Here is a 20,417-nt window from a genome sequence, read left to right on the forward strand (position 1 = left end):
GATCTCTTAAATATTGCCTCCAAATGCCTTTTCTTTGTTCTCTTCTCACTAAACTCAATTCTGACTTTAGATGGAATCTCCTTTCTTTTTTCTTATATTTTCCTGTCATGCTTCCTTCTTACTCTTTTTATTTTTCTGCCCTGGTGCCCTATTTGGGTCACTAATTTATCTTCTGCCATTTTTTTCCCTTCCTTCTATCACCTTTTCCCAGCACGGTTACCTTTCCTAAAATCCTTAGCTGGAAGTGTTTGCAGGACTCAGAACTCTCAAGGTGTGCAGAGTGGGTGTTCAGCATTCCCACGCCTGAGCCACTTGTTCCCGTCTCTGTGGGGCAAAAGTCTAATGGGCTTACAGGTAACACTTGCAATGAATGATGTACAGTGCCAGTTTAGGTCCAGAGACGGTCAGTCAGATTGCTATGCACATTTGCAATTTTGTGAGAAACAAAAGTCCACCCTCTCTGATGAGTATCTCAAACACTCTTTCCAGCAAAGATCTTTTAGAGTAGTGCTTAAGAAATTTTGAGCTTATGTCAGTCACCTGGAGAACTTGTTAGAACAGCCTGCTAAGTGCACCCCCTTATGCAATGGAAATTGGACATTTGCAATTCTTTTTTTTAATATTTTATTTATTTGAGACAGAAAGAGTGAGAGAAAGCAGAAAGAGGGAGTGTGGCAGGCAGAGAGAGAGGGAAGAGCAGGCTCCCCACTGAGCAGAGAGCCAAATGTAGGGCTTCATGTGGGGCTCCATCCCAGGACCTCTGGATCATGACCAGAGCAGAAAGCAGATGCTTAACCAGCTGAGTCACCCAGAATTTGCAATTCTGACTAACTATGCAGATGCAGCCTGCCCACAGATCACTGTTTGAGTAGCACTGCTTTGCAGTTCTTTTCATTTTTCTAATCTCTTACTTAAATTATTCTGGCTTCATTTTAAGGCCAAGTACCTGTATCCTTCTTCCTTTGGTAAGGATCTTCAGACAATCCCTATGGAGTGACATTCAGTCATTCGCTTATTTTCATACACATAAATCTCTTCAGCTTCTTTATAAAATCGATGCTGTAAATCTTTTATCGCTATTAATTATTCTCTTTCATTTATCCTACCAGTTGTCTGCATCATCCTCCAGTTGTAGATATGCAAGTGAACTTGATAATCTATATAGTGTTTGAACTGAAAAGAAACTTGCTTTAGTTAAACTTTGGTATGTGGATTAACTTTTGGTTTCTATGTATTTAATTTATTAATATATATGTAGGGGTGTGTGTGTGTCTGTGTGTGTGTGTGTGTGTGTGTGGCACCAATATGTAATGTACTGTGCAAAGTGAACTAGTGTTACAAAAAAATGTGGCATATGGATCTAGCACTCGAGTTGCTTTTAGCTCTTTAGGAGTATAAAGCAAAACAATAATATGACAACAAAAACAAAATCGCAGAGAAGTAGAACTTTATTTTTTTTAATTATTTTTTAAATTATTTTTTAAAGATTTTATTTATTCATGAGAGACACAGAGAGAGGCAGAGACATAGGCAGAGGAAGAAGCAGACTCCTTGCAGGGAGAAATAGTCTACTCCAGTTCTAAAACTGGAGTAAACATCAAAACATAAATAAACATCAAGCCTTGAATAGCAATACAAAATTGAAACAGCAATTCAAGGGAAAATGGTTGAGTCAATCATGCTTGAGAAAAGAATGACCCTGTTAATAATTGTTCATTTGTATTTCAGTACCTATACATACCTAGTTTCTATCTATGCCATCACTTGAGATATGCCAGCTTTTGTAATCATTGGTATTGTATGCCCTATCCTCAACTACCATTTAAGGCCCTCCAAGACAGAGATGATGTCTCACACCTCTTCATATTACCAGCACTGAATATAGCATAAGTATATGTCCCCAACTTACTATTGACTAAATAAATGAAAGTAAACACAGGCCACACACTGGCTGACACAACCGTGGTCATTGAATCAGTTCTGGGAAGCCTGCCAGGTAATTTCGCATCAGCCATATCAAAGATCCTTGTAGGAGGTAGCATCTAAGCCCAAGTGTGATGTCCTGCATGGAGAAGGACCTCCAGCATACTTTGAGCTATAGCAATTCATTCAATGAGCATTATTTTTAAAAGTCCAACTGACTAACTGAGGGTCTTTCAGCACGTATTAATTCACTTATTCCTCCTCACAACCTAATGATACTGGGCAGGAGGTACAGTACGCAACGAAGAAATAATTTACATAAGGTAACGGTAGTTGACCCAAGATTCAACTAGGCAATGTAGCTCTCAACTCTGTGCTTTTGATGACTACGCCACTTTACCTTACCTCTCAAAGCACTGCCCATCACAATCTATCTCTGCAAGGAGGTGACACCCTCTCTTGCACTCTTTCTTTTGGCAGAGTTGGACATGTTTGCTTCCAAGATGGAACAGGGTATATATGATACATGTGGGTTTGAGGCTTTACCTTGATCTATGTTTAAAGTCATCCAAATTTTAATACTATGAATATCATGAGCTTAGTTTGCTGCTGGTTTAAACAGGATATTGGAACTCATATTTTCAAGTCTCTGATAAAATATGTTTATAGTTTCTAGATATTAAGATAAGTATCTTGATTCTTCCTTATCTGGAGTTAAGGTTTTTGTTTTTGTTTTTGTTTTGTAAATAAATTGTTGATCCTATTCATGATCTCCGTCTCTGCAACAAAGTATTCCTCTCTTGCATTATTTCTTTTTCCAGAGTTGGACATTATTGCTTCCAAGATATAATGAGATGTATAGTACATGTGGGCTTGAGGCTTCATCTTCTTCATCTAGCACTAACACACTAAAGTGATTCAACTTGAATATATATGAGTCAATCTTGGCCAACATTTGTCCTTCTTTGAGCTCTTAAAGGACCTCACATTATCCTCTTGTCACTCTCAGCCTTGGATTGTTATGGAAGGCTGGTCTACATCCTGCAGGGCAGAAATATCTATCCAGTAAACCAGGAAGTAGATGAAAGAAGTCTGGGGAGAATTCTGGATCACCTGAAATTTATGAGCAAACTTTTCTTTTTGAATGTAATTGCAGTAATTATAAAAGTGTCATAAATAACGGTTCTTATATAATGTTCAATCTCTTCGTTAAGCCCACATTCTACTTGGTTATATGTAGAAGGAAAAAATGAGTCAAATGTATATTAACAGTCATTAACTTACAAAGGAAATAGTAAGCTAAGGCAGGTTTCCTTATTCAAAATTAATCTTTGCTTGAAAGGATGCATTTAGAAATTGCTCTTAAACATAGATATTATCCATTTGAGTAATAATGAATGTATTTTTTAAAAGATTTTATTTGTTTATTTGAGAGAGTGAATGAGTGTGGGCACAAGCATGCAGGAGTGGGTGGGGTGTGCAGGCAGAGGCAGACAGACAAACAGACTCCCTGCTGAGTGTGGAGCCCTACCTGGCTGGATCCCAGGACCCCAAGATTATGACCTGAGCTGAAGTCAGACACTTAACTGAGGAGCCCCACCCAGGTGCCCCATGAATGTTTTTAATACTATGGAAAATTGGTAACTGAAATTGCACAGTGGAAAAACAAAATCAAAGGCTAGTTGTTTCAATTCCTCAAGGTAAAAAGTCTAAGAGGAAATAATAATCCTCCCTTATACCAGTCTGATGATTAACACAATACATGCAATATTCACAAAATGAATATATGAAGAAAATGAAGAACTGTTTTAAAGAATTGACGATGACGTTGTCTTCTATCAGTCTTAATGCTAGGACAGATGTTGAATGTGTAAATTCTCCTATCAGTGCCTGCACAATCAACCACGATATTTATTCTACATCCATAATAATTTTATTGCTTTTATACATCCTTGCATAATTGCAATTGTATTCATTTTTCCACATTGTTATTCAAGAAATTGGCAAAAACTATTTAAAATATCATAAGGAGGGGGATCCCTGGGTGGCGCAGCGGTTTGGCGCCTGCCTTTGGCCCAGGGCGTGATCCTGGAGACCCGGGATCGAATCCCACGTCGGGCTCCCGGTGCGTGAAGCCTGCTTCTCCCTCTACCTGTGTCTCTGCCTCTCTCTCTCTCTGTGTGACTATCATAAATAAATAAAAAAAAAATTAAAAAAAATATCATAAGGAAAATATTTTGTGACTAGATGAAAGTATCCATACTATATCCCAGCAGTTCAGCCACTTTTATTTTTTCACTTAATTTCCTCATTTCTGCTTCTCCTTTCACGGATACACATCTTGGTCACCCCTGTGACCCTGTCCTGGACAGTGGTGATCTTCTCAGAATGACCTCCATTCATGTATACGGACACATAAGTATAAATGAAGACACATATATATAAAATAATCTATTAGTACATACTATATGTACTATATATGTATGTATTCATATACATATATATCTTTTTCCCATGCTCTGAGCCCAAAGAACATTGAACAGAACATACAATATATCTGTCTTGTGGTCATTAGTAAATCTTACCAGTAAACACTCTCATGAACCTATCTGTTGAGATATTCTGACTTCAGTGCATATTTTGTGGCATATGGTTTGGTCAATGCTCAAAGGCTAAAGCTTGAAGGCAAAAAAATTTAGGGGGAAAAATAACATCTTGATATCAGCCTCATGATTAATATAATAGGTGCCGTATGTAGACTTCTTGCTGTCTACTATCAATTTTGCATCCTGGCAAACGGTTTTGAATTTTAAGGCTGATAGCAGTATGCCAGTGCTAGTGCTGATGCTATAGCAAAGAAACTGGAAGGATGTTTCTGTACATTAAAATGCACGTTTGACCCTGACATAAGTTTTCTTCAACTAATTGTCAATTAAACAGTGGGGAAAAAATAAATAAATAAACACTGGGGAAAGTCAACTTAGGATTTGATGGGAGCCCATTGCTGATATGAAGGGCATCATCATTACCACTGCTGACACTTGGGAGGGCAGACCAGTAACTGTTAAGGACCGTGCCCGGAGGAAACTATGGCTAGAGTCTAATCAGAGCTTTAGGAAGAGGGATTGCTAACACAGCCTGGCCATGCTTGTTCATAAGGACCATATTGTATCTATCCAATAAGATGTTCTTCACTTAAAGCTGCTATGGTCGAGGACATGCTTTTTACCTTTCACCCATGATGCATATGTGTATTTAAAATGCCTTCTGGGATGCCTGAGTGGCTCTGTGGTTGAGTGTCTGCCTTTGGCTCAGGGCATGATCCCGTGTCCGGGGATCGAGTCCCACCTCGGGCTTCCTTGCATGGAGCCTGCTTCTCCCTTTGCCCCCTCTCTCTCTCTCTCTCTCTCTCTGTCTCTCATGAATAAATACATAAAATCTTAAAAAAAAAAAAAGAAAACTAAAAATAAATAAAATGCCTTCCAATTCTACAAGGACCCCTATGGGGTTAGATTAGGGGTATCAGGATAAACTTATGGTTTTTAATGTATATAGACAGACATGGAAATAAATATAGATTACAACATATGTGGATATATATACATATATGTGTATATATATATATATAATTATTTTTTTCTGTCAGCTGAGAGGGCCTAGAAGCAATAGTAATGAATAGACCAAGTATCCAGATTTTTATTTCTAAATATTTTACACTAGGAGAAACAATGGCTGTATGGATAAATGGCTGATTGAGAATTGGGGTAGGAAAGAAAAAGATAAGCTTGGAATATCTTGTGGTGGCAGAAAGTGGAGAAATGCTCAAAGAATAAGAGACAAATCCAGAATACACAGGCCAGTCTGAAGGAGCTCCCACAAGGCAAACTTGGTAATGATGGTAATAATTTGGTGATGATAATAATTTGAACATCAAAATAAATAACACGAATGGATTGTAATCCACTGGATAAAATAAGAATACAATGAAACCCAAAATAATATTAACGAGTAGGGGAGAATGGAAAGTTTTTCCTTATGATAGAAATCTAATATCTTACTATAGAAAGGATGATGAAAACAGGAAAATTACCACTTGGTAGTATTTTGAATTTCTGGACCCAATTTCAATGGCACAAGATTGGAGTATGGTTTTCTCTTAACACTAAACAATTCTTTGGGCACCAACTCCAAATGGTAATATCCTACAATTCAACTCAATTCTGACACTGTCTACCTAGAGCTCGCAAACCAGGACACAACCTGGAGCTAGATATAGGCTATGGGCTCAGTTCTCCACCAGCACTTCAGATGCTCCTCTAAAGCGTAGGTTGTTACCTATACTTCTGACTGATTGACTGTAAACCAGAGAGTCCAATAATTCCCTCCTTGGGTTTGCTTAATTTGCTAGAGCGGCTCACAGAACTCAGGAAACCCATTTATTCACTAGATTACCTATTTATTGTAAAAAGGATACAGCTCAACAATAGCCAGATGAAAGAGATGCATAGGGCAAGGTAGGTGGGAAGACACTGGAGCTTCTGTGCTGCTTCCAGGCATGGCAGTGTCACTGCATCTCCATGTGTTCACCAACTTGGAAGCTCTAGGAACCCTGTCCTGTGGAGGTTTTATGGGGTGTCCTTACATAGCATAGTTGATTAAGTTATTGGCCACTGGTGACTGATCTAACTTCCAGCCCCTCCCTCCTCAGTGAAGGTCAGTGGGGGATGGGACTGGAAATGCCAACCTTCTAATTACCTGGTTGTTCCACTGGTGACCACCCCCATCCTTAAGTGATCTAGGGGCATTGCAGAAGTCACCTCATTCACATAACAAAAGACACCTTTATTCTTCTCATCACTTAAGAAATTGCAAAGGTTTTAGGAGTTTCGTGTTAGAAATGGGAGAAAGACCAAATACATTTCTTATCATAAATCACAGCATCACAGGCCATGATCCTAGTAAGAACCGATTCAGGCAAGAATCATCAATGGATACTAAGACTGTGGTAGAAAGTTAGATATTACTGGAACATATCAATAGTCTCCACGGAGCAGTTAGCATCACTAGCATCAGTGCCTTGCAGGTTGAGACCACCAGGAGCGCACCTGTAGTTGAACGAGTTGGGATTATTAATCACGGCAGTAAGGAAGAGTGCACACAGTGGGAAAGCATGGGGCGGATTGGTGGGAGGCTGTTAGGTAACTGCGGAGGGGTAAAGAAAGTGGTTCTGAGTTGGAAGTCGTCAGGAAAAGTGGGTAATCCTGTCAATGCGTGTCTCCGGAAATCTTATGCGGAAGGAAGGAAGAGTAGACTAAAGCAAGAGCTGTAATTGGCAAAGCAGCCACAGGCATATATATCAGCCAAGAGAAAGGGAGTCTTGGCCATTTTTGCAATGATGACAGTGTTCATTGTTTTGTCTGTGTTCAGACATGATAATGGAGGGGGTCTTGTCACAAGGTCACAGAGTAGCCTTGACGAATATTGATGTTTTGTGAAACAGATTATGTTCAACATAGGAACACCAGGGCCCAGCTCTGAGTGCTAGGGCATCTCCTAGCAACACGCCAAGCACTAGCAAGTGGCATTCTCAGACGCCAGATGTCAGGGACTGCTTTTCTCTTTCTCACTAGTAACCCATTAACCAGAATCAACCAAATCAACATCACGCGCCTACTGATATGAAAAGGAAAACATTACTCTTGTGGTATTTCTGCCAAAAATGCATACCCTGAGCCCAATCAAGAGGAATATCAAACACGGATTGGTGGATATGCTGCAGAAGAGTGGGATTGCATTCATGGGCCTCAAAAATGTCAGTGTTGTGAAAGAAAGAGATTGAAATTGTTCTAGATTAAAGGAGATGAGCCAACTGTAACAACTGACTGCAACCTAAGAATTGGAATTTTCTTTTGCTATAGCAGACATTACTAGGCTAACTGGAAAATCCTAAATAAATCTGTAGTTTAGATCATTGTAGCAATGTTAATTTTCCAATTTTGATAATGATACTATGATATTTAAGAGAATGTCTTTACTTTCAGGAAACACATTGAAGGATTTAGGGGTGAAGGGGCATCATATCTACAACTTACACTCAATCAATTCAGAAAAAAAATGTATATATGTATAAACATGAGTGTGTGTGTGTGTGTGTGTGTGTGTGCGTGCGTGTACACAGAGAAAGGATAAAGCAAAATTTGGAAAATCTGGGTGAATACATGGAAGTTCTTTACATAATTTTTGCAACTCTTTGTAATTATACCAAAAGTTAAAAGAAAAAAATGCCTTTCTCTTGCCATTTACAAGTCCTTTTCTTTTTTGAGTAAAGGTTATCTTGGGTGAGGATGAACTCAGCATTGGTGTTTCACTCACTACATTTCTTTTTTTTAAGACAGAGAAAGAGAGAGAGCATGACTGGGGGAGGGCAGAGAGACTATTAAGCAGGCTCCATGCCCAGTGCAGAGCCTGGTGCCTGGCTTGATCTTCAAACCCTGAAATCATGACGTAAGCTGTACTCAGGAGTCTGCCATTTAACCGACTGAGCCATCCAGGCACCCCTCACTCACTGCCTTCTTGAGTAAAACATCTATTTATATGCGTATTTACATCTAAATCTCCTTAATTTTTATGGCTAATATTTTAAGGCTGGTATGGGGTTTCCTTGGGGGGTAGCTACTTCCTTTAGCAGCCCTTATATTTGGTAAAAATTTATCATAATTCATCTTCGTTTAAAAATTCTTTACATATGGATTGCTAGGAACATATATATATATTGAGCTTTGTTTTGAAAAGTTCTCTTGGTGGTGGAAGCACTGCCTCACTGAGGAGTGATCCACAGGCGAGCGCCTAAACATTGAATGTTTTCCCTTTGGTGTCCTTTCCACGGGTTGACATTAGCCTGCATCAACACCATTCTATAAAACATAACGTATGAACTAATACCACAGAACTTTCTGAATGAGGAAGAAAATAGGAGGGAAGTCTCTTTGGAGAACTTGGTGCAAAACAGTTATCTTCATTATAAATGTTGCTTAGAAAACTTGTGTCTCAAGATTCAAGAAAACCGTTCATATATGATTTAATCTTGAAGCTAAAGAATGTTCAGTATTCTATAGATTAAGGAAAGACATTATTTGAGGTAAAGAAAGTTACTCTGCGTTATCATTGTCCAGAACCAGCTGAAGCCACCCACGTACAATGGAACTGGGTTGAAATATGCCTGGATCGTCCTAAGAAGGAACTAAAGTCAGTAACTTGAGCTCACTCCAGTGTATCATTTAGTCTTAAAATTTACCTATCACTTTGAAACTTTGCTATATTTAGATCTTCTTAATGATAATTGACAACTAGTGGTAGCTATGTGATTTTTGATAAAAGTATTGTTACAAAATTTTGTGTAGTAGGTGGAAGCTTCTCGTAAGTTCTCACGTATATACTTTACCATGAAGACTCCATTATGAACTTCGCTCAGCCCCATTACCTTTTGTCAATGACCTGGGTTTAGCAGAATTATAAAAAAGAAGATCTTCAGTAAAGGTGGTTCTCAAGGTGTGAGGGCCACTTGCCTGAAGATCACCTGGAGTGCTTGTTAGAATGAAGATTCCTGCCTCCACCTCAGACCTGTTCAGTTGGAGGCTCTTGATGGGAGGCTCTGTGAAGCAATTCTTAGGTATCTAACGTGGGAAAAACATTCCCAGTAAGACTTGCCTGAAATGAAATTTGTAACAGTGGATGTACTTTATAGCCTTTTATATCTCTTTCATATTTCTCACCGCATCACATGGTTAATGTCTCAAACATGAGAAACCACAGAAATGATCTTATTCCATCTATTTTAGAAGGTTAGAAGTACATAAATTATCCTAAATTCAGCTTCTCTGTAGTTCTGCTGTCTTTTAAGATTTTATTTATTTATTCATGAGAGACACAGAAAGAGAGGCAGAGACACAGGCAGAAGGAGAAGCAGGCTCCCTGTCTCGATCCCAGGACCCTGGGATCACGCCCTGAACCGAAGGCACTCAACCACTGAGCCACCCAGGCGTCCCTGTAGTTCTGCTGTTTTTCAATCCATCATTTGAATTATCCGAAGCCCATGAAGTCATTCTGAACTTTGGTCATTGGTTAAAGGAAGGGATTGTAGAGCTGCTAAAAACAACTCACATCTTCAGCTGTGCTTCTTGTCTAAGCCAACAACCTACATTATGCTGAAATTCAGATTGTTGTAAACATATGGCAAGTCCTTAACAGAAAGAAAATCTATCAAAAATTAAACTCATGGGGCACCTGGGTGGCTCAGTCGGTTAGGCATCTGCCTCCGGCTTAGGTCATGATCCTGGGGCCCTGGCATCAAGTCCTGCATCAGGCTCCCTGGTCAGTGGGGAGTCTGTTTCTCCCTCTGCCTCTGCTCCTGCCCCCCTCATGCACTCTCTCACACTCTGCATTCTCTCTCTCAAATAAACAAAATCTTTTTTAAAAACTAAACTCATTTTTCCTCCCATAAACCTCTACCTATGCCTCCCTTCCTCCTCCTCTTACTGTTGGTCCAGTTGCCCCAGTAAGGGAACTGCAGAATCATGCCTGGACTCACCTTATTCCTTTATCTCTAGAAGAAGCTTTGCCCCTCCATCTCATCCCCCCCGACCCCCACCTTATTCTAGCTCTCTCACCTGCCCAGCTGCATGGCCTTCCAGCTGGTCTCTGCTTCCAGTTTTTCTCCCTTCTCCCCTCAATCCGTTCGCCACCCTGCCTTCAGAGTCACCTTGGAGCACACGGTTCACCTCCCTGGAAGCCTGCGATGGCTCTCTGCTGCCTCCTCAGTAGAGCCTGAAGTCCCTGCAGGGCATGGGAGGCCTTCGCAACCGGCCCCCACAGGCTGCCAGCTGGAGCTCTCACCTCTACTCAGAGACACATCCACCTTGTGTGCTGCAAAATACACCAAACACTTTTTGAAATCCTGCCTTTATTCATGCTGTGCCCTTGCCTGGCCCCTTGGCACCAGTTCTGTCCACCTGTGTGCCTGGCAAACTCTGACTTCTCGGGGTACTTAGGTGCCACCCCTTCCCTCACTTTTCTTGCCCCAATTAAAAAATGATTGCTCCCTCAGAAGTATGCCAACACCTTTAGTGCCTGCTGCTGTTCAGCACATCACACTGAATTATGGAAATTTTATTTGGGTCTGTCTCCTCCCCACCTAATGACTCCGTGTTTCATTAGGAAGGGGAGTGAATCTCATTTCTTGTTGTATTTCTGGGCGCCCACACAGAACTTGAGGTTCACCTGGAGATCCATCACATTTGTTGAAGTGGACTAGAGATTAGAACTCTCCCATCCCCGTTTCTAGAATTTCCTACTACCCTATGGATCCTCGCTGACTCTTGCAAATTTCTATGAGTGCTATGGGCAGTCAATAGACTGTTAAAGTTTAATTTATAAATTAGGCATAGTAGGAGATTAACCGTAATTACTAATCATAGACCAATTATAGCAACAAGAAACTAACAAAAGTTACGTGACTGTGGTCTCTCTCAGAATTTCCTACTGTACTGTACTCCCCCTTCTTGTGATGATGTGAGATGATCGTGCCTACACGATGAGATGCAGTGAGGTGAATGACGTAGGCTTTGTATAGTAGTGTTAGGCTACTATTAACCTTCTGAGGATATGTCAGAAGGAGGGCCATCTGCTTCCAGACTGTGGTTAACCAGAAATAACCAAAACCAAGTGAAGCAAAACTCAGATGGGAGCGTGGGGGTTGGCACTGTATAAGAAAATCTGGTCCCTTTCATCTAAAGTAAAAATAAAGGCTGGAAGAGCCATTGTTTAAGGAAAACAGAGAATTCAGACTGTCATCTTGTATTTGACTTGGCAGTGAGGCACGCAGGATGACTGTCTCTAGCTGTTGCTCGATTGAATTCCAGAAAGTTCAGGAGGTGAAGAGATGATGAGAGTCTTCAGCAGGAAGTAATGGATACTGTCACACCTACTGTAGGAGGACTGACAGGACACGAAGAGTGGAACCAATTTACTTAAGATCACAAAGTAGGTTGTGACAATATTTTGGGTGATACTGGGCTGAATGTAGGAATTCTACTACCAACATCAAGGATGTCTAAATTCGGGCCTTTGGGCCCGGCACCAACATCACCCTATAATGGCTTCCCCATTGGTACGGCCTGCTGACTCTGGCCTGGCACCCTGAGCTTCACAGCATGGCTGGTTTGGTTACTTACTCTTCTGTGGGAGGCAGGTCACTAGTAGAAGAGACAAGTGATCTCATGGGCCATTCTCATGCTGACTGTAAGCCTGCATTCCCAGATTCCAGAATGCATTTAGGATTCCGATTTTCTGGATGCCATCTGATCCACAAAGATTAGAGCCAGTGGGGATGGTGCCCTTAGAAGATATCACAGAGAAATATCTGAACCCTCCCTTTAAGACTAGCAACTTCTAGAATTAAGTAAGAGAGATAAAAGAATGACAGATTAGAAAAGAAAAAATGTAATATATGTAAGTGTTAACACATGAAATAGTTTTGACCAAAGGGCAAATATCCTGTTTTATTCTTTTTGAAAGTTAAACTAATTGAACATTAAACTTACAGTGATTTCTGATTTCAACCTCTAGTGGATGAAAACAATTACACAGATTTTTAATTCATCTTTAAAGAAAAAGTTATTGAATTTATTTTCTGTGTTAATTCTGTGTGATCCAAGCTCAGCTCCACTTACATGCTTTTTTCTTTTTTAAGTAATCTCCGCACTCAACATAAGGCTTGAACTCACAACCCAGAGATGGAGAGTCACAGCTCTACTGACTAAGCCAGCCAGGAGCCCCCTATTCATATGCATTCCATGTACAGAATGGGCAAAAATAGAAGGCAAGTAATTCAACTTAATGGGAAGTCACTGTAGAGGGCAACCAGGATAAAAATAAGTGAACTTAATTCAAACAGGAAGGTTTGTGCCTGTAGAGAAGAACACAAGCAGCCTAGTTCTTAAAGAGAGATCTGTCCACGTGGACTTTTTCCAGTTAAGAAACTCGAGACAATTTAAAATCAAATTTCCCCTTTTCATAGGTGCTTGAGCTGTTTAGGTATGAGTCAGCTTTAGCTGAACCACGCTGAATTTTGTTTTAGCATGGGGTGGGTTAAGAGTAAACGTAATTACAAAACTACCAGAATGATGCGCTTATTACTTCCCTTCAAATTCAGTTTAGAAATCAAAGAGATAATAATTTCTCTTCAAGAACATATCAATACTAGATATTGCTACAAAATATTTATGAAACAGGGTGTTTATACCATTTAAAGTTTCTATGTGATCTCTGTAAGTTGGCTAATTGAATTTAAATTAAAAAATAATAAAAGTTTCTATTAAAAAATAATAAAAGTTTCTATATGATCAAACATATGTAATCAAAGGAGCCACTGATTGATTGCCAGCACCAACTGCTACCAAACTTTTGCCCCGTCTCTCCTGCCCTTCTTACGGAATTACTGTTTCACTGGAGTGTGAGTGATTTCTCTCACCTTTTTTTTTTTTTTAATTCAGTGAGGCACTGCATTGTTGAAAGCAGTTATTGTGAATCCTATTTAGATTTTCTAAGACTGGACAGTGATTTATCTTCTTTTTCTGGTAATTACTCTCTGTGAAAATTCACCAGAACAACAGCTAAGACTCTCTGCCGGGCCTGAATAATCTGATTTTCATAAACTCCAGGACCATTCACACCTCCACCTTGGAGGGTTTAGAGAGTATGTCATTCTAATCCAGCTCAAGAAGCTTTACACATGAGGTCTTCTAGGCCCCAGGAGTCTGTGAGATCTCACACACCATCAGCTAGGAGGATCTAAAGCTAAACCTGATATTAGGAAAATTCTGCAGTTACCTGTCATTATATCCTTCGAATGTCTGTGCATTTACAAAGAATTTTTGAAATATTAATAACATGGCATTTATCAGTGTTCCTAGTTGTTAGCATTACTGCTGATTGCCAATACTGTCCTGTTGGGTTGATGACAGTACCTCATTTCTCCGTTTATTTTGTATATGAATACAGTGGAGGTGTATTGCCTTTCAAATATGCAGCCAAAGGCTATTGTATTTGCTTTTTTATTTTTATTTTATTTTTATTTATTTTATTTTTTAAAATTTTTTATTGGAGTTCAATTTGCCAACATATAGAATAACACCCAGTGCTCATCCCAAGTGCCCCCTCAGTGCCCATCACCCAGTCACCCCAATCCCCCGCCCACTTCCCCTTCTATCACCCTTTGTTCATTTCCCAGAGTTAGGTGTCTCTCATGTTTTGTCTCCCTCACTGATATTTTCACTCATTTTCTCTCCTTTCCTTTTATTCCCTTGGACTAATTTTTATATTCCTCAAATGAATGAGACCATATAATGTTTGTCCTTTCCTGCTTGTATTTCACTCAGCACAATACCCTCCAGGTCCCTCCACGTCGAAGCAAATATTGGGTATTTGTCGTTTCTAATGGCTGAGTCATATTCCATTGTATACATAAACCACATCTTCTTTATCCACTCATCTTTTGTTGGACACCGAGGCTCCTTCCACAGTTTGGCTATTGTGGACATTGCTGCTAGAAACATCGGGGTGCAGGTGTCTCAGTCATTCACTGCATCTGTATCTTTGGGGTAAATCCCCAGCAGTGCAATTGCTGGGTCGTAGGGCAGGTCTATTTTTAACTCTTTGAGGAACCTCCACACAGTTTCCCAGAGTGGCTGCACCAGTTCACATTCCCACCAACAGTGCAGGAGGGTTCCCCTTTCTCCACATCCTCTCCAACATTTGTTGTTTCCTGCCTTGTTAATTTGCCCCATTCTCACCGGTGTGAGGTGGTATCTCATTGTGGTTTTGATTTGTATTTCCCTGATGGCAAGTGATGCAGAACATTTTCTCATGTGCATGTTGGCCATGTCTATGTCTTCCTCTGTGAGATTTCTGTTCATGTCTTTTGCCCATTTCATGATTGGATTGTTTGTTTCTTTGCTGTTGAGTTTAATAAGTTCTTTATAGATCTTGGAAACTAGCCCTTTATCTGATACGTCATTTGCAAATATCTTCTCCCATCCTGTAGGTTGTCTTTTAGTTTTGTTGACTGTTTCTTTTGCTGTGCAGAACCTTCTTATCTTGATGAAGTCCCAATAGTTCATTTTTGCTTTTGTTTCTTTTGCCTTCGTGGATGTATCTTGCAAGAAGTTGCTGTGGCCGAGTTCAAAAAGGGTGTTGCCTGTGTTCTCCTCTAGAATTTTGATGGAATCTTGTCTCACATTTAGATCTTTCATCCATTTTGAGTTTATCTTTGCGTATGGTGTAAGATAATGGCCTAGTTTCATTTTTCTGCATGTGGATTTCAAATTTTCCCAGCACCATTTATTGAAGACTTTTTTCCAGTGGATAGTCTTTCCTGCCTTGTCAAATATTAGTTGACCATAGAGTTGAGGGTCCACTTCTGGATTCTCTATTCTATTCCATTGATCTATGTGTCTGTTTTTGTGCCAGTACCACGCTGTCTTGATGACCACAGCTTTGCAGTACAACTTGAAATCTGGCATTGTGATGCCCCCAGCTATGGTTTTCCTTTTTAATATTCCCCTGGCTATTCGGGGTCTTTTCTGATTCCACACAAATCTTAAGATGATTTGTTCCAACTCTCTGAAGAAAGTCCACGGTATTTTGATAGGGATTGCATTAAATGTGTAAATTGCCCTGGGTAGCATTGACATTTTCACAATATTAATTGTTCCAATCCATGGGCATGGAGTATTTTTCCATCTCTTTGTGTCTTCCTCAATTTCTTTCAGAAGTGTTCTGTAGTTTTTAGAGTATAGATCCTTTACCTCTTTGGTTTGGTTTATTCCTAGGTATCTTATGCCTTTGGGTGCATAACTCTTTGCATACATAACTCATGTATAACCCATGTAAATGGGATTGACTCCTTAATTTCTCTTTCTTCAGTCTCATTGTTAGTGTATAGAAATGCCACTGACTTCTGGGCATTGATTTTGTATCCTGCCACACTGCCGAATTGCTGTATGATGTATTTGCTTTTTTAAACAAATCTGGGCCACCGAATGTTCATATTTACTATAGCCTCACAATGCTAAGTTGAAATCAAAAGGAAGCAAGATGAAGTTAGTGAGACGTCACACGACTCGCCATTTATTATTGGTGTTTTGAAATGAAATGTGCTTTCCCTATCATGGGGCATCTCAAACATTTGCAGTCTTCCTTGGTATTATGTCATTGTATCATTTCAAACATAGACATTTGGGGGGGTTTTAAAAAATAATTTATGTATTCATGAGAGATACAGAGAGAGAGAGAGAGAGAGAGAGAGAGGCAGAGACACAGGCAGAGGGAGAAGCAGGCTCCATGCAGGGAGCCTGACATGGGACCCGATCCCAGGACCCTGGGATCACGCCCTGAGCTGAAGGCAGTTGCTCAATCACTGAGCCACCCAGGCGTCCCCATTTGGGGGTTTTGTATGTTTTGAGAGGCATCTTCAAACAAGACTGGCCTTTACCTCCGTTTTTATGAATTATAAACAAATTCATTGGTGGTGAGCAGCTGCAGGGCAGAGCTCTAGGGAAGCTTCTGAATCTCCTGTGTGATCCTCCCCATGCCCGCTGTCTGCTGACTGGCCCGTGGGGTGGCACTCAACGCCAGAACACGTCCATGCCTACTTTCCGCTCACCCTTGTGGCTCTGGGCCCAGCCATGAGGAGGGGTCTATGAGTAAAAGCATATCCTCTGTGTGCACCGCAGATTTGATTGTATTTAATCTCCCAAGCATCCCTTTGCAATATCATTCTCATTTTAGAAAGATGACTTTGAGGCTCAGAGGTGACAAAGTGACTCGTCTGAGTTCATGTAGCTGTAAATGGTACCACAAGGCCTTAAACTCCGGATTTTTGCCTCCATCCTCTATGTCACAGCTTCCTCAACCTGTGGTTCATTTACATGAAGCTATATTTGTGGTCATGATTCTTCATATGAAACGTACATTGTTTTTGCTCAATGTTCTTATTTTATGGTTCGCAAAAGAAACAAAGAAACAACAACAAAAAACCCTAAATCCTGTCTGGCTGAAACTGCAGTATTTAATCTTCCTAAAGACAATAAGCAGGACTGGGGCCCTCATAATAAGGTGCTAGCCAACCAGGAAGGAAGCTGGGGAAGGAAGCCTTCCTCGCAGCAAGTAATTGATTCCTAACACTCTAGGTAGCAGCGATCTTGGAGGCTCCAGGGAAAGGTACCTGCTCTTTCTCCTCCGCCCCCAGGGGAAAGTGCACAAAGCCTTTAGTCTCCCCACTCCCTTAGAATTAGCCAGTTAGGGGCCCTGTGTGTCCAGGGAGCCAGACCTGAACATATGTAAATGAACCGAAGGCAGGAGGATGGCTCAGAAGAAAAACAGGTGTTAAGATTATGATTTGCGAGGCCTGAGCGGCTGCCTTCAGGCTCAGGGAGTGGTCCCGGGTTCCGGGATCGAGTCCCACATCAGGCCCCTTGTGGGGCACCTGCTTCTCCCTCTGCCTGTGTCTCTGCCTCTCTCTCCCTCTATCTCATGAATAAATAAATAAAATCTTAAAAAAAAAAAAAAAAGTGGGCGGCCCAGGCGGCTCATCGGTTTAGCACTGCCTTCAGCCCAGGGCGTGATCCTGCAGACCCAGGATCCAGTCCCATGTGGGGCTCCCTGCATGGAGCCTGCTTCTCCCTCTACCTATGTCTCTGCCTCTCTCTCTCTCTGTGTGTGTCTCTCATGAATAAATTAAAAAATATTTTTAAAAAAGATTATCATGATTTATGTGCTCCCAAGTTTAATAATCTTAAAAATCTAAGAATGACAAAATAACCCTAAAGGAGGGCAGTTAATTTTAAAACACAAAGTTTAGGAAACCAAATTTATCAGGCTTAGAAGCCAGACGGGAAGAAGGTATGAGAGGTAAGAAGTCTGGGAAAACCTAGGTTCTGCTTCTGAGCCTGTGCCCTGGGGCAAGACACCGAAGCACAGAGGTCTAAGGAGGGTGTGGGACCACAAGGCCACCGAGTGCTGGGGCCTTCCTGGGGAGGGAATGCTACTAACCAGCATCTTAATCAGACCTTCCTCGCCTTTGCAGGAAGATAACTGATGCTAAAAATTAGACTCCCGTGGCACTAGAGAAGCAGGGAAATGAAGTCTAAGTGAAAGAGGAAAGGCGGGGGATCTAAGTTGAGGGTTAGGCATTTCATGGAACTTCCAGGACAAGCACAGCAGCTGACATATAGCGGTATTTAATAAATGAACGGATGACAGGTGGGTGGACTGATGGAAGGTCAGTCCTTCCCCAGGGTGATGGACCCGGGGGCAGAGAAACCAGTGGTTGAGTCCTGATCCACACCAACACAGTGATGGAGGCGAAACTATAAGCCTCAACTTCTTCCTGTGTAAAAGGGGAAATGACACTTCACAGGGCAATGAGGGTTAAGTGAGAAAATGCTTTGTTCAGAGCCTAACTATGGAAGCACACAATCTGGTGATCACATCCTCCACTCTGAAGACTTCACTGAGGCACAGGGGGGCTCCAGAGGCGAGAAGTATGCCGGGAGAAAACTTGTTCGATTTTCCAGATTTCTGCTGGACGCTGCACCTCGTCTCTGAGAGCAGGCCCTCTTTCTCCTGGGACCCATGATGAGCTCAAGATGAAGCCCAGAAGTTAGGCGGGCTCTCTGCGCCCCAATTTCAGCCTCCTCTGCACAGAAACCCTGTGCAGCTGGGAGAAATGGACCCAGACTGGAGAACCGCAGGTGGGGATGCTGTCACTGTGGGATGGGAGGGTAGGGGAAGAGGTGACCTGGGTGCGAGTCCCGGGACCTTTCAGGGAAGTCTGGGTGTTGACCTGGAAAGCCTCAGCTCTTTTAGGATCCCCAGGCCACACCTGGCCACCCATTTGTGTGCCTCTGAGGCATTTGCACAGGGAGGTTTGAAGACAGCTGACTTTCATACAGTCTGGAAAACAAGAGGTCTTTCTGGCAACCCAGGAGGATTCTCCTGGTGTAGGAGGGAGAGATTTCTTTTTTTTTGGAAGGAGAGATTTCTAATGTCAGATTTCTCCGGGAACATCTAACAGCCCCCCCGCCCCCCCCAGTTTAGCTAAAATTGATGCAGACGGGAAAGTATCAGTGTGCGTGTGCCCGCTAGCGTGAACCCTTAGGGAGTGTGCCTGGAGGGAGCAACGGGAGCAGCGGCCCTCTCTCAGGTGGGGTTTCTGGGCACATCGGTGGGGTTTCTGGGGCTCCTGGGCACATCAGGTGGGGTTTCTGGGGCTCCTGGGCACATCGGTTGGGCCCACAAGAGCTCATTCGAGGACGCAGCAAATTTCCTTTTCTTTTTTTTTTTTTTTCTAATTGAGAAGCAGCCAATCGTCCCCAGCCACTCCCCGCCGAAGGTTTGAGGAGACAGACTTCAAACACAGGACAAACGGAAACGTCCTCCAGCCTCGTCTGGGTTCCCCGAGGCCGGATTTCCGCAGGCGGGGCGGGGCGGGACCCCGCGTGGGGTGCGGCCCTCGCGGCCGGGCTGGGCGCCCCGGGCTGCTGGCGCGCCGCGGGGGCCCCGTGCTCTCCTCGCTTCGGTCTCCGCAGGGCCCCCGGGCGGGGGGGAGGAGGGAGACGGTCGTAGGCGTTAATAAGCCGAAGGAGTGACCACCGGAGACGGAAATCGCTAATTACTAGGTCCTCTCTGATCTCCCCGAGCCGTTTGGCTCCCGACCCGGGGGGGTCCCGGCGTCTACGCCGCGGGAGGACTGTGCCGGGCTCGCGTGGCCGGAGCCGTAGGGCCGGGCGCCGGGTCTGCGGTTTCACGTGCGCGCGGAGGTCTGGATCGCGCTTTCATTCATTCATTCATTCATTCATTCATTCATTCATGATAGAGAGGCAGAGACCCAGGCAGAGGGAGAAACAGGCTCCACGCACGGAGCCCGACGCGGGTCTCGATCCCGGGACTCCAGGATCGCGCCCTGGGCCGAAGGCGGCGCTAACCGCTGAGCCACCTGGGATCCCCTGGATCGCGCTTTTAAACGTGTCCGCCGACTCCCCGGGTTTTCTCTCCGGCGGCCCAAAGTTTACAACCGCTCATGGGCGGGGCTGCTGGATTAACACCAGCGACTCCGCGGCTCTGCGCTTTAGATTTGGGGAAATAAACTATTACTAATTGCCAATGCGCCGCCTGCCCCGCTTCTCCATCCTCTGCTTTCGATCCGTTTGCGGGAGCTGGGGGTCTTCTTGTCTTTGCCGGGACTGTAGAGCGATTCGGGATCGTTTGTGAAATGAACAATAGTCACGGGCAAGCGGGGGGACCGGGGCGGATGGCGGACCCGGGGTGGGAGCGAAGGGCTGGCGTCCGAGGAGAACTGGGAGGCAGCCTCCCCCCGCCCCGGCTCCCCCCCCCTCCCCCGCCCCGGTCTCCAGGGTCCCCTTCATCCTCCAGGTAAG

At 42.8% G+C, this 20,417-nt stretch overlaps 1 long non-coding RNA gene across 1 annotated transcript; it reads right to left on the reverse strand.

Moving 5' to 3' along the window:
* Window positions 1-4,058: 4,058 nt before the first annotated feature.
* Window positions 4,059-14,016, reverse strand: LOC111090106. The gene is made up of 4 exons (XR_005370914.1): window positions 12,153-14,016; window positions 10,590-10,845; window positions 9,404-9,630; window positions 4,059-4,107 (listed from the first exon to the last, which is right to left on the reverse strand). It is a non-coding gene; the product is annotated as an uncharacterized LOC111090106 (long non-coding RNA).
* Between the last annotated feature and the right edge of the window lie 6,401 nt (window positions 14,017-20,417).

The sequence above is a fragment of the Canis lupus genome, chromosome 15, assembly GCF_011100685.1.
Source record: "Canis lupus familiaris isolate Mischka breed German Shepherd chromosome 15, alternate assembly UU_Cfam_GSD_1.0, whole genome shotgun sequence".
Lineage (NCBI taxonomy): Eukaryota > Metazoa > Chordata > Mammalia > Carnivora > Canidae > Canis > Canis lupus.